Genomic DNA, 14,362 nt, shown 5'->3' on the forward strand with positions numbered 1-14,362 from the left:
TTTCTTTTCTTTTCTTCATTTATTTTTTAATTTTTTGGCCCTGCCACGGGGCATGTGGGATCTTAGTTCCACCACCAGGGATCAAACCTGTGCCCCCTCCAGAGGAAGCCTGGAGTTTTAACCACTGGACTGCCAGGGAAGTCCGTAAAAACAATGTTTCGGGCTTCCCCAGTGGCCCAGTGGTTGGGAGTCTGCCTGCCAATGCAGGGGACACGGGTACGTGCCCCGGTCCGGGAGGATCCCACATGCCGCGGAGCGGCTGGGCCTGTGAGCCATGGCCGCTGAGCCTGCGCATCCGGAGCCTGTGGTCCGCAACAGAAGAGGCCACAACAGTGAGAGGCCCCCGTACCACAAAAAAAAAACAAAAAAAAAACCCCCAAAAACCACAATGTTTCGATTGCCTTCTGACATCCTCCTCTGTCCCCTCACTGCCCCCCCCAACCAGAAGTGGTGACACATGGCAGTGAAGGGATATATCTGAATGAGGAGCCCCCTATGCCCTGCACCTCTGCATTGGAGCTGTCATCCTGCTGCCCCAGTGGGAAATAAGAAACCATTTCTACTCATGGTATCACCAAGAAGGCCTGGGAAGGAGAGAAGAAGTCATAGTTGGAGAGGCAGGGAGGCTGTTAAACCCCAACTTCTCCAAGGTGGAGCCTCAACAAGGTATGAGCCACACTGGATTAAGCCACCTGCCCTGCCCTGGCTCAGTTTACCCTCTCAGCCAATTGGGGAGAGTAATATTTACACACAGTGCCTCATGCCATGCTGAAAGCCTTAATTAACGTTGGCACTGCGCTTTGAGAGCTGTGATGAAAGGAAAACATAAAAGTGCGTAGTGTTATTACTGAAATAGTCATTTGGGGAGCCTGCCATGGTCAAGCCCTTCAGCCTGAATCATGCCACATTCCTCCTCACCGTGGCCCCATGATTCAGAGGCAGAAACAAAAAGTGCCCTGTCCATTAAGTGATGCTGGCCCAAAAGGGGCAGGGTACTTGGAGGGGGTCTCCACACAGCACCCAGCCCATCTCTTCAGCCACCAGCCTTCCTTCCAAATAATAGTCCACGTGGAAAACTCACTCCCTCTTACTCCCCTGGAGCCTTCATATCCCCACATTCGGGTCTTCAACTGCCTTTCCATAGAGCCTGCAAGAATAAGAATATTCCCTCTTTACCTTCTTTCCTTCCTTCCCAATCCTGACATTCAGCCACCCTGTGCCAGGCCTTATGCTGGGAGCTCCAGACAACACAGGGATGAATCAGACACGTTTCCTGCCCATAAAGAGCTGACACTCAGCGGGCAGGAAGAAAGAAAGGCTGTTCAGGAAGCACCTACTGTGAGCCAGAAAGCCCAGAGCACCTTATTACTTTCCTTCATCTACACCGGCTTTCTCAGTCTCACCACTATTGACATTTTGGCCCAGAGGATTCTTTGTCGTAAGGAGCTGTCCTATATATCATAGGATACTTAGAGCATCCCTGGCCTCTACCCACTAGATGCCAGTAGCATCCCTCTCAAGTTGTGACAACCAAAAATGTCTCTACACAGGGCCAAACGTCCCCTGGGGAGTCAGCACACACACACGCACACACACACACACACACACACACACACAACGGAGAACCACTGATTACCAAATAATCCTGCGAGTGGGAGTAATTGCCCCCACTTTACAGATAGAATAACTGAGGCCCTGGGCAGTTAACTAATTTCCCCAAGATCACGCACTAAGTGGCAGAACTAGGATTCAAATCTTAGACTGTGAATTGTATGCTATTTCCACCACATTGTGTGCTCAGACACACATAATACTGTAGATAGAAGTGCGGTTGTGTTGGGATTGGTGGAGAGGAAGGATTAGGCGGGGATGAGGGGAGTGAAGTCACTGACAGAAGCTTCCTTGAGGTAAGGTTGATACCTGTGGGTGCATTTGAAGGGATAGGGCTTGAGTTTCATGTAAAAGGTCGCTTGAAAAGATGAGCAGGGGGAATTCCCTGGCGGTCCAGTGGTTAGGACTGGGCACTCTCACTGCCGTGGCCCAGGTTCAATCCTTGGTTGGGAAAATAAGATCCTGCAAGCCACGTGGCACAGCCAAAAGAAAGAAAGAAAGAAATTTTTTAAATTAAAAAAATAAAAAAAGATGAACAGGATCTGGAAATGAGGGGGGGGGAGTTAAGGAAAATCACGGAGTCAGAGCAAGAAGGCGAGAGAGCTCACAACCAAACACTGTGTGTGGCTAGAGCCCAGGGTGGGTGACAGACCCAGCTGGGAGGGCTGGGATGCCTCCCTGAGGAGTCGGATGTCTCTCTGCAGGCAGGAGGGAGTCACCGAAGGTTTTGGAGGAGGCGAGAGGCACAGTCAGAGCCACGCTGCCGGAGGTGCAGTAACACGGGGTTTCCAGGTTTCATGGAGGACCCATGGGTGCTTGCAGTTTTCAAAGCACTTCTATCATTTTCTTTGGTCCTCATGAAAAGACACGGGTTTCAATACAGTAACCAGGCTGTGCAGGAAGGTCCATTCCCCAGATTAAGAGTGTAAAGGTTTACTGTACAGCACAGGGAACTAAATTTAATATCTTGTACTAACCGATAATGGAAAAGAATTGAAAAAAAGAGAATATAGACATATACATATATGTGTGTATAACGGAATCACTTTGCTATATACAATTGAAAGTAACACAACATTGCAAATCAACTATACTTCAATTAAAAAAATAAAAAAGAGTGTTTGTCGGGATCCAGCTATAGGACCTCAGAGCTTCCGCTCACTGAGCCCCTCTCTTTCACGGAGAAGCATACTCTCTGCTACAGAGAAAGCAAAATGACCCCACTCAGTCCCCAGAAGTGAAATCTATTATTGGTGAAAGCAAAAGGCTGATTCACTACCCGTAGGTCCTGGAAACCTCAGGGGTCACCTTCCAGCCCCTCTGGGAGTACCAGAAGGACCAGGTTGCCTCGGGGTTCAGAGAACTCAGCACTGCCACCCACACATGTTTCTCTAGTTTGGTGAATAAGCACAGAATCCGGGGAACTGCAAACCATACCATCCAGCCTCCCCACTGAGGAGGAAGCCCCTCCACCTCACCCTCAAGGGGTGAAGTTATGACCCACTTGGTCTACTTCCAGGATGGGGCTGTCAGTACTGCACAATGAGGTCCTCTGGTAGATTGGCAGAATAAAAAAGATGGAGACGCCCAGGCTCGGCAAGGATGCTGGTGGTCTCACGCACTGTTAATGGGAATATAAATTGGTGGAGCAGTAGGTATCAAAATTCAAAACATGTAAGCCAGCGTCAGTGCCACATTCACTGACAGGATCATGTGGGCATGAAGCTGTATGTTCAAGCATTGTTGGCAATAACAGATCTTTGTGAACAATGCAGATGTCCGTCCATAACACAATGATTCCCTGCATCGTGAAAACCCACACCAAGTAGCTAATTTAAAAGAGGGGGTTCACCTTTATTTGCTGAGAAAGAAAAATGTATATGATGTTTTAAGCAGGCTAATATATATAATATGATCTCACTTATTGGTTTTAGGAAAGCACTCTTTCTGTTTGTTGATCACGATCACACAAAAAGCCAGATGGTACAAAACTTCAGTTTTCCCATCGCAAGGCCCTTTGAGTGCCCATGGAGTCAGCCTGAGATGGGCACCCAGGGCCCTTGTCTCTGCCTGTCCCCCAACTTCTCACCTTCCCCAGGTGGCCCTGTTCTGCCTTCAGCTGCTGCTCCCCTCCCAGTGGCCCAGCTGTCTCGGAGGCAGAGAAGGCCACACCCCTGAGCTCCAGATGCATGGCTGTGGTTCCCAGCTCATTCCCACAGCCCCAGCTGTTCTCTGAAGGAGGAATTTTAGGTGGTTCCTCAGAGCAGTGAATCTCAAAGACACACAGGCATCCCTTGTGCTCACGTAGACAGCCTCTCATAACAGGACTGGGATGTGGCTGCCACCTAAGTCTCTGTCCACTTACTCCGTTTTATAAAAAACCTTTCCCAACACAGATAAGGAGGAACAAGAGAGAAGAGTGCAGGTGAGAGAAAATTTCAAACAGCTATACATCTGTGTGTGTGTGTGTGTGTGTGTTTACATGTACACACAAGTATATCTTTGTCTATATCTATTATATAAATGCACAGAAATAGATCTAGAAGGATACACAAAAAACTGCTCCAGTAGTGGGGGTAGGGAGTAGCGATGAATGAGGATTTTTTAGAACTATCTGTTGCTTTATGTTTCATTAAAAAAAAAAAAAAAGGCAAAAATGAACTTATTTCCGAAACAGAAAGACTCACAAACACAGAAAACAAACTTATGGTTACCAAATGGGAAAGAGGGGTTGGGGGGGGAATAAATTAAGAGGCTGGGATTAACATATACACACTACTATGTATAAAATAGATAACCAACAGGGACCTACTATACAGCACAGGGAACTATTCTTAATATTTTGTAATAACCTGTAAGGGAAAAGAATCTGAAAAAGAATATGTATATAACTGAATCACTGTGCTGTACACCTGAAACTTATACAATATTGTAAATCCAACTATAATTTTTAAAAATTTTAAATAAAGAAACATACATTCCTGAATTTCATCTAATTGATCATTAGGACAACTATTTTAAGACAAAAACCAAAATTCTATTTTTTTTAATGTTTCTTTTTATTACACTGAATCCTGGCTCCCTGGACCCTCCACAGATGGTTCTCTTCCCCACTTCAGGCCCCATCGTCCCTGCTCTCGCCCACAGGCCAGCCCCTCAGACATTTGGGATCCATGAACAGGCTCACCTCATTCCAAGCCCCTTCCTCTCCTGCACCTTTGGACACATCATATCGTTCCTTTCCTCCACCATCCTGGTTGCTCAGCTTGGAGCCCCAGCTCAGCAAGCCAAGCGTTCATTAAAGGTCAGGCCTAGCCCAGGGCCCGTATACAGAAGCGAATTTGTCTGAAGGGGACTCAAACACATGAACAGTCATATTCAAGGGTAAGGCATGTATGAGATGGGGCTGCACAAGGGAGCCGCTCAGCCTGCCTGAGCCATGGGAGGAAGGCTTCCCCAAGGAGGTGACCCTTGGTCTAAGCCTGGTAGGATGAGCAGGCATTTGGGCACACTGGGAAGAACAAGTAGCATTTGCAAAAGCTAAAAGGCACCAAGGACCATGGCACATCGAGCATGTGTCAAATAGTTGCAGATAACCAGAGGGCAGGGTGTGTGTGAGGGCTCTGCAGGAACACCAGCCGGGGGAATGCAGGAGGTACTGTATGAAGGGTCCCACCAACTGGATTCATTCTGCAGGCAATGAAGGGCCATGGAAGGGTACAGCCAAGGAGAGATGTGGTCAGGTTGGTGTAGGGCAGTGGTTTTCAACCAAGGGTGATTTTGCCACCCTCTCAGGGGACATTTGGTAATGACTGAAGACATTTTTGGTTGTCACAACTTGGAGAATGCAAGTAGCGTTAAGTGAGCACAGGCCAGAGATGTTGCTACGTAGCTTCCAGTGCCCAGGACAGCCCTCCACAACAAAGAGCGATCTGGGCTGAGATGTCAAGAGTGCTGAGGTTGAGGAACACTGGTGTAGAGGATGGATGGTTCTGGCAGCAGTACGGAAGACGGATTGCTTGGGAGGAGGAGGTGTGGGTACGGAGACCTAATAAAAAAAGTATAGCAATAGCTCAGATGGGAGATGATGAAAGCCTGAGCTAAGACCAGACAGTGAGGACTGAAAGAGGAGACTGCATCATAAGTTATGTAAGGAGTAAAACTGGTAAAGCATGGTGATGGATTGATTACACTGGTAAGTGGGGTAACACAATGGGGCTGTCACTATATGGGTTAGGTCACAACAAAGTGAGCCCCAAAAAGCAAGAGCTTAAATAAGATGAAGGTTTATTTTCCATCTAGAGCTGGAAGGGTGGTATAGCAGGGACTGAGATCCCATCTATCTAATTGCTCTGCCATCTCAATCCATGGTTGCCATCTCATGGCTGAAACAGCTGCTCCATCTCCTGCCTTCACATTCATATTCCAGCCAAAGGAAAGGAGGAAGGGCTCAGTCCTTCTTTTTCAAGGCATGACCTAGGAGCTATACATATATCACTTCTGTTCACTTTCTATCGGTCAGAACTTAGTCGTATGGCTGCCCCTTCCTGCAAGGGAAATGTAGTCTTGAGCTGAACGCCATGTACAAAAGTAAAACACTTATAACTATGAAAGTAGGTGTGCACAGTCACTGGGGGGCTCTTAGCAGTCCACGCCACAGGTGATGAAAGAGAAAAAACTCATGAAGGAAAGCAACCAGGTTTTCAGCATGGTGCGTACCATTAGGAGGGGGAGAAGACACAGGGGAGGGCGTTGGGAGCACGATGGCAGACTCACCTGGACAGGCTGCATTTGAGCCTCATGGGACCATAATGTAGACTGTCCAGCGGAGTCTGAAATCAGGGTCTGAGCTCAGGAAAGGGTCTGGATGCTGATGGAGGTCTAAGGAGCCATAGATGAGGACATTGTCCAGAAATGGTGTTAATCTGGAGTCCAAGAACCTCACTGATTAAAGCAGGCTCTACACCTGAAGGATGAGAGGGAGAGGCAGCGGGCGACTCCGTGAGATAGCATGTCAGTGCATGTGCTGTGCACGGGCGATTTTCTAGAGAAAAAAAAAATCTCATGACTTTCGTCAGATTCTCAACGGGTCTGGGTGCAGAGTGAGCTAAAAAGAGGGTTCAGAAAGGCAGCCTGGGGCTTCCCAATATTACTGAGGCAGACAAAGGCAGAGTAGCCAACTGCAGGGACCAAAAAGAGCAGCGAGGGAGGTGGTAGGAGCAGTATGATGCAGCGTTTGAGGGGTGGGGTAGCGTTTACGACAATGTGGCGGCTGACGGAGGAGCACGTGGGCGTGGCAGTGCTGTGGGGAGCCCGTGGGCGTGGCGGTGCTGTGGGGAGCCCGTGGGCGTGGCGGTGCTATGGGGGCAGTAGAATGAGCAGGCGAAGGAGGCAGGGTCCCGGAGCGAGGGTTGGGAGAGAAGCCTCATCCTGGAGGGGACACCGGGCTTTTGGGGTGACAAGATTCAACATGTCAGAGGTTGAGTGGAAAGGTCCAGCAGAGAGGGAGGAATTGTGAAGAGATAGAGCGAACGATATTTTCTTGAAACAGGTTTCTGACACCAAATTCAGGTGTGGTCCCAGCACCAGGAGCAGAAGTGCCTGTTGTCACGGAAAGGGCTTAGGCTTCTGGGGCGCTTGCCACCTTTACCTGTCTCTGGCTGGGTCCTTGGTGAGTTCGTCACCTCTCCAAGCCTCCCTGTCCCCGTGTGTGAACTCAGTAACAACTTGCCCGACATGACTAAAGGATGAGAAGAAAAATCATGTGTGAAGGGCGCAGCTCAGTCCTGATGGCAGTAGGTGGGCGGGCCCTTCTCGCTTCCCCACCCTCCTCTTCTTATAGGAGGGCTGCTTTTGACTTCTCAGGAAAAGGGCAGTTTTTAAAAAAGTGACTTTCTAATCTTCCTACTTGTCCCAAAGTGGCACGATTTGGGCCATGTAAAGTATTGCACACCAGCCTCATGAGGGAAGAATGAAACACTTAAAATATGCAGAATAATATTAATGGAACAAACAAGCAGAAAGTCACCTTCTTTTTTCTTTTCCATCAAAGTTTTTTGCAAGATACTGAATATAGTTCCCTGTGCTATACAGTAGGTCCTTACTGTTTATCTATTTTATATATAGTAGTGTGTATCTGTGAATCCCAAACTCCTAACTTATCCCTCCCCACCCTTTCCCTTTTGGTAACTGTAACTTTGTTTTCTATGTCTGTGAGTCTGTTTCTGTTTCTATGTCTGTGAGTCTGTTTCTGTGAGTGTGTTTCTGTCTGAGCTTATTCTGTACAAATAAGCTCATTTGTATCATTTTTTAAGATTCCACATATAAATGATATCATATGATATTTGTCTTTGTCTGACTTACTTCACTTAGTATGATAATCTCTAGGTCCATCCATGTTGCTGCAAATGGCATTATTTGATTCTTTTTTAATGGCTGAGTAATATTCCATTGCATATATATACACCACATCTTCTTTATCCGTTCCTCTGTTGATGGATTTAGGTTGTTTCCATGTCTTGGCTATTGTAAATAGTGCTGCTATGAACATAGGGGTGTATGTATCTTTTCAAATTAGAGTTTTGTCTAGATATATGCCCGTGGGATTGCTGGATCATATGGTAGCTCTATTTTTAGTTTTTTAAGGAACTTCCATACTGTTCTCCATAGTGGCTGCACCAATTTACGTTCCCACCAGCAGTGTAGGAGGGTTCTGAAAGCCACCTTCTTAAAATCCCCAGTGACAGCTCCCAGACTCATCTCCACCTATACCAGGTTATTAATGGTGTTTCTCCAAAGACAGGTGTCATGAGATGGTTTTTCATCCTAGAATTCTGTTCCTGATGATGATGGTGATGTGTTTTGGGGCATGAGTGTCCCAAGGAGGCTGTTTGGTCAGAGGTTGTCAAGCCTGGGAGCAGAGAGGATTTCACACGTGAAAAAGCAATCTTCAAACAAACAACCCAATTAAAACAAAGACAAAGGACTTGAGTGTACATTTCTCCAGGAAGATATACAAATGGCCAATAAGCACATGAATAGATGCTCAACATCACTAGTCATCAGAGAATTGCAAACCAAAACCATAACAAGATATTACTTCACACCCATTAGGATGGCTTCTATGCCCAAAATAGAACCTAGTAAATGTTGAAGAGGATGTGGAGAAATTGGAACACTGTTGTGTTGCTGGTGAGAATGTAAAATGGTGCAACTGTTCTGGAGAACAGTATGTTTGTTCCTCAAAAATTAAACATAGCCAGGGAATTCTAGTCAATGCTCTGTAATAACCTATATGGGAAAAGAATCTGAAAAAGAATAGATATATATATATGTATAACTGAGTCACTTTGTAGAAACCTGAAACTAACACAACATTGTAAATCAACTATACTCCAATATAAAATAAAAATTTAAAAAATTTGACATAGCATTACCATATGACTCAACAATGCCACTTCCGGGTGTATGTACGTATATGTACATATAGATAGACAGATAGGTAGATATAGATAGATAAGTGTACACCCATGTTAATAGCAACATTATTCATAATAGCCGAAAGGGAGAAGCAACCCAAGTGTCCAAAAGGACAAATACTGTATGATACAACTTATACGAAGTGCCTAAAGTATTCATATTCACAGAGACAGAAAGTAGAATGGTGGCTGTCCGGGGCTGAGGGAGGGAGAAATGGGGAACTAATGCTTGATGGGTATAGAGTTTCAGTTTGGGACAATTAAAAAGTTCTAGAGATGGATGGTTACATATGAATATGCTTAATGCCACTGAAGTGTACCCTTAAAAATGGTATGCTAGACAGAGTTGAAGAAGATTATTTAACTGGTGAAATGTTTTTTCTATGAACTTAAAAATTAAGCCTTTCTGAAAACATTATCCGAAATAAAGAACACAGAAACCCAGTCTAAGTGAGCTGGTTCCTGGTTCACCCAGACGCAGACAGGTCACAGAACCCACCCCTCTGCTCTGGCCTGAACTCAGCTCCCCTCGCCCAGCAGACATGTCTGAGCCTTGGAGGAAGACTGGCCTGCCTCTAGGTGACGGGAATAAGAACCATCTTTCCCTCCCCTATAATTTTGTCTTTTATACTTTTTCCACATTTTCTGAAATGATTTTTATAATGAAGAAAACATTCCTGAAATTCCTCATATTTTAAAGACCTCATCCTCCATGCCAACCCCTGTGAGCGAGGAGGGCTCAGTGTTTCTCAGGAGGGACCTCCACTGCCTAGGACCAGCCCCCAAGCGAAATGCTGTTTTCCTAAGTGAGTCATGCAGGTAGGGTCATAGGGATGGGCTAGGCTCACAGTCCAGATGGACAAATGTCCCCGCAAACCTTTGTGGCCATCAGCTGGGCTCCAGGTAGGCGCTCTGCTAGGGACAAACTGTCTGCAGAGACCAACTGGAATGACCTTCAGCCCCCATCCTCAGAGCTCAGTCTCAGGGGCCTGAGACACATAAACAACCAACATAAAGCATCCCAAACTAAAAACAGGTCCTGACCTCATGCAAGCATTGTGTCCAGAAGGGACAGAGGAGGGGACCGTTCTCCAGCCGAGATAGATCAAGGAAGGTATGGCAGGGTGGATGCAGGGCTTTCAGGGATGAATGGGATTTTGAAAGGGTTTGAAGGGGGTGGGTGGACATTCCAGACAAGGGCCATGGGGTGAGCAAAGGTCCAAAGGCAAGAAAGGGTACTTGTTTGAGGGTGTGAGCTTTTATAGGTAACTGGATTGTGAAGCCCTTGTATGCCAGGCTGAGAGACTTTTTTGGACTTTTTTCCATAGTTGATTGCAAACCAGGAAGGGTAGTGGTTGTTATGGTTTCATTTACTTTATCAAGAGACCAGCCCATGTAGATCAAGAGGCCTCAGAGTCTGCTTTCTCGTCCCAGCAGCCTCAAATCAAGCAGGAAGGACAGTTTGAGCCTAACCAGTAGCTATCTCTGAATCTACAGACTGACTCCGGCAAGCTTGCCAAATGTCTTTTTAAACACTGTTTTTCAAAGAGCCCAATCATCTAGTTACCTCAAAGGGATTCAGGGAGTTTGAAAATAGACAGTTAACAGATGGGGGTGGGAAGGGGACAGGGCTGATCACAGGAAGAAGGGAGAAGTTCTCTTTGGCCTAAAGCAATTTATTCAAGTTACATTTAATTGTACATTTTAATATGAGACTTCCAAATTTTATGCCACCATAAAACAGAGCAGCCTTTGAAATGATTAAACTAGCAACTTCGTGGTCCTCACGGCTAGAGCAGCTTCCAGCGCGTCACCACACCTAATTAAAGGTCAGAGATGAGCACTGTAAGAGCTGCCGTGTTTTCCTTAATTATTACATGAATGAACAAGTCTGTTTTGAATGCCCTAGATGACTGAAGTTTGCACAAAAACACAGGGGCACCTGCGCCTAATCCAAGGAGCCTCGTTCTTCCCCTGCTCCCCACTCTGAGAAACCTGCCTTGATCAGCACACTCTCTACAGATTCCTCTCAGTATACAACCCAAAAAGGAGCAAGAAAACGCAGTTAGCTAAACAAACAGGTTCAAGAAAGGCATGGACGACAGCTGGGAGCTCAGAACATGGACCTTAGCAAGTCACTTCCCCTTCTGGGTATCAGTTTTCCCATCCATAAAGTGGGGACATTCCACGAGCTAACTATTTATGACAGTCTGTTATTCTACGAAAAAAATCATAACTTTTCCCCCTATCTCATCTGATAAAGGAGAAGAAAGGAAGGAGGGAGGGAGGAGGGAAGTGATGGAGGGAGGTGGGCAAATTTTGTTCACAGTTTATGTTTGCATTCGCCTTGACTAATTTCACACTGTCTTGACTCTGCACTGCCCACCGCACACATCAGTGCCCAGACCCGACAGCTTCCAGCTTTATTTATTATTATTGTTATTATTATCATTTATTACATATAAATGGTAAACGTTTTTTTGGCGTTCTCTCACCGCACAGGTGCATAGAGTGACCCAGGCTCCTCCCCAGGCTGGGCTGGGGGGTAGCGGCTCTTGCAGGATGGAAACCGGCTGGGCTGGGTCTGGATAAGTTGTGACCAACTCCTTCAGAGGTTTCGTTGCACTTGGAGCCTTCAGCGACTCAGTTCCATCGAAAGGCCTGAAAAGAGCATTTCAGATTGGAGCCCCTTCAGACGGCTTGCCTGAGCTGAGGCCTCTGTAATTCTGCCCCCTCATTTGCTTTGAAAAACTCCAACCTGTGTTTTTAGGCCATTTATTCAATCCAGTACCTTGAAAGGTTGCAGCATCTGCAGTTCAGAAAGTGAGACATTCTCATAGCAAGGTTCATCTCAGGCCTTTGGCCCCTATTCCCTTTTTTAAGGACTTGTCCAAAAAAGATATGTCTAGCAAAGTTTTCTAAATAAAATCGGTATCAGAAGGAATTGGGGTTTCTTCTTTTGTTCAAACAGTTGCTTATACATGTGTTATTATCCAGAACCATTTTTGGCACCTAAAAGTGGTCAGGGTTCTCACACCACTACCCACCCAACCCATGTGCTTTGGGGGAGGGGTTGGAGGAGGGTGGGGCCCGGAAAGGAGCCCAGACTTCATCTAGTTTAAATCTATGCTCTTCTAGAAAAGGAAACTGAATTCTAGAGAAGTCTCAGTCAAAGGCTGGGATTAGAATCCAGCATTCTCTGCGTTACACCACACCTTTTAATTTTTTTGCGGTACGCGGGCCTCTCACTGTTGTGGCCTCTCCCTCTGTGGAGCACAGGCTCCGGATGCGCAGGCTCAGCGGCCATGGCTCATGGGCCCAGCCGCTCCGCGGCATGTGGGACCTTCCCGGACCGAGGCACGAACCCGCGTCTCCTGCATCGGCAAGCAGACTCTCAACCACTGCGCCACCAGGGAAGCCCCATACACCACACCTTTGACTATTAGTTTCTGTTCTTCAGAGGAGCAACATATTATTCCTGAAGACTGCCTTCTGGTCAGCCTTTGCATAAGAAATGAGACAGCTGAAAGAGCTGCGGCTCCTCATAAATGAAGCTGGTGGTTATTGCTCTGAGGGGAAAACAAGGCTAAATGACCGTGGTGCCTGGGTTCCACTGTCAGAGCTGTCACCTGAGTCCTTGGAATGACAGGCTGTCTTCTCTGGCATCAGCCATTTCCCTGCTGGCAAATTAAGGGAAATGTCTAAGCTTTGCTGCTGACAGCGGAGGATTTTGAAGACAGGAACGCAGTGATAGTGCTTATTACAACCGGGAACCTGGAAGGTAGGCAGGAAGTGGTTAACAGGATGGATGGCGACCCAGGTGACAAGTGACGCGGAGGAGAGAGCTGGCGTCAGGGCAGAATAGGGATGACCCCGGGCTCTCCCCTGCTAAAATCACCACCCCATCCCTGCTGGGAGGCATTTCCTCATGTCTAGGATGGAGTCATGGCCCTCAGGACTGGTGGCTCCGGGTGGATCAGCTTCCCAGTCATCTCAGAGAACCGTGTTTTCATCCATCAACCCATTCATCTTTCTGTGTATTTACTCTCATCCCTCCTGGTTCCAGAAAGGATTTGAGGTAGCTCAAATAAAATGTAACAAAAGAACCTAAGTTAAAAGCAAGAAGGGGGACTTCCCTGGCGGTCCAGTGGTTAGGACTCTGCACTTCCACTGCAGGAGGCACGGGTTCGATCCCTGGTCAGGGAGCTAAGATTCCCACATGCCGCTCGGGGCAGCCAAAAAGAAAAATAAATTTTTAATTAAAAAAAAAAAAAGCAAGAAGGAAAGAAGGAGGAAAAACAAAAGTGAAGGACTCAAAGGTATTCAGGAATGCGACTAAAAGTGAATACTTCAAAATGCATTTTGTGATCATTCATCCAGCGGCACACAGGCGATTTATGTCCTTTTCTGTATGGATTTATGGATGGGAATTTTTAAAATACATTTACAGCTCTCTACACCTCTGGCTTGTCTGAGAAACATCTTTTAGGGTACCTGGGGGAGTGTATGAGCCACTTCCCACGTCTTCTCTTTCCAGCAACTCGCCCTAAATATTGCTCCTCTCACCTGAGCTTCGAAACAACATCAAGTGGCCGTGAGGCTGACCCTGCTCTCTCTGCCAAGTGTTGAAGTGCAGGGCTTCCCTCCAGAAAATCCAGACCTGCCCATCTTCGAGTTGACTTCTTCTAAAATCAAGCGTTTTTAAAAGGGAGAGTCTTTAAATGCCCAACAAAGGGACCACCTGGTTAATCTGAGCAGAAGCGGGAATTCCTCAGGAAGAAAGGAAGATGCGGGAACTGGCTTTCCACTGGGCGTTTATGTGATGTCCCATAACTCAATCTATAAACCAAGTCCAAAGGGCTGGGCTCTGTTTAAGAGGCTGGCACTGCAGGCCTGTCAGGAGAATGATGTGCCCGGGAAGCCGTACCATCCACCATGCGGGCGGGCCCTTGGGAATCAGCCTCCCTTCTCCCCCTGACTCCTGCTTGGTGAGGGAGGCCTGTGGAGGATGCAGCCCAAGCAGGGATCTCCATGGCCCCACTGGCTCCCTCCTCCAACCACTGAGCTACCCAGACCACTCTGGTCTCCCTACTGCCTCAGCCTTGGTGACAGCTCAGGAGCTGTGTGGTCCAGGAGTCCCAAGGAGGCGAAGAAGAGGCTTGAGTTCACAGAGCTTCACCGATAGGGGGCGTGTGGATGCCTGGCATTGAAAGCAACCTTCTCGCTTTACAGTTGAAGGAACTGATTTTAGAGAGAAGGAGAACTTGCCGAGG

This window comes from Tursiops truncatus, chromosome 4 (genome assembly GCF_011762595.2).
Source record: "Tursiops truncatus isolate mTurTru1 chromosome 4, mTurTru1.mat.Y, whole genome shotgun sequence".
In the NCBI taxonomy this organism is placed as follows: domain Eukaryota; kingdom Metazoa; phylum Chordata; class Mammalia; order Artiodactyla; family Delphinidae; genus Tursiops; species Tursiops truncatus.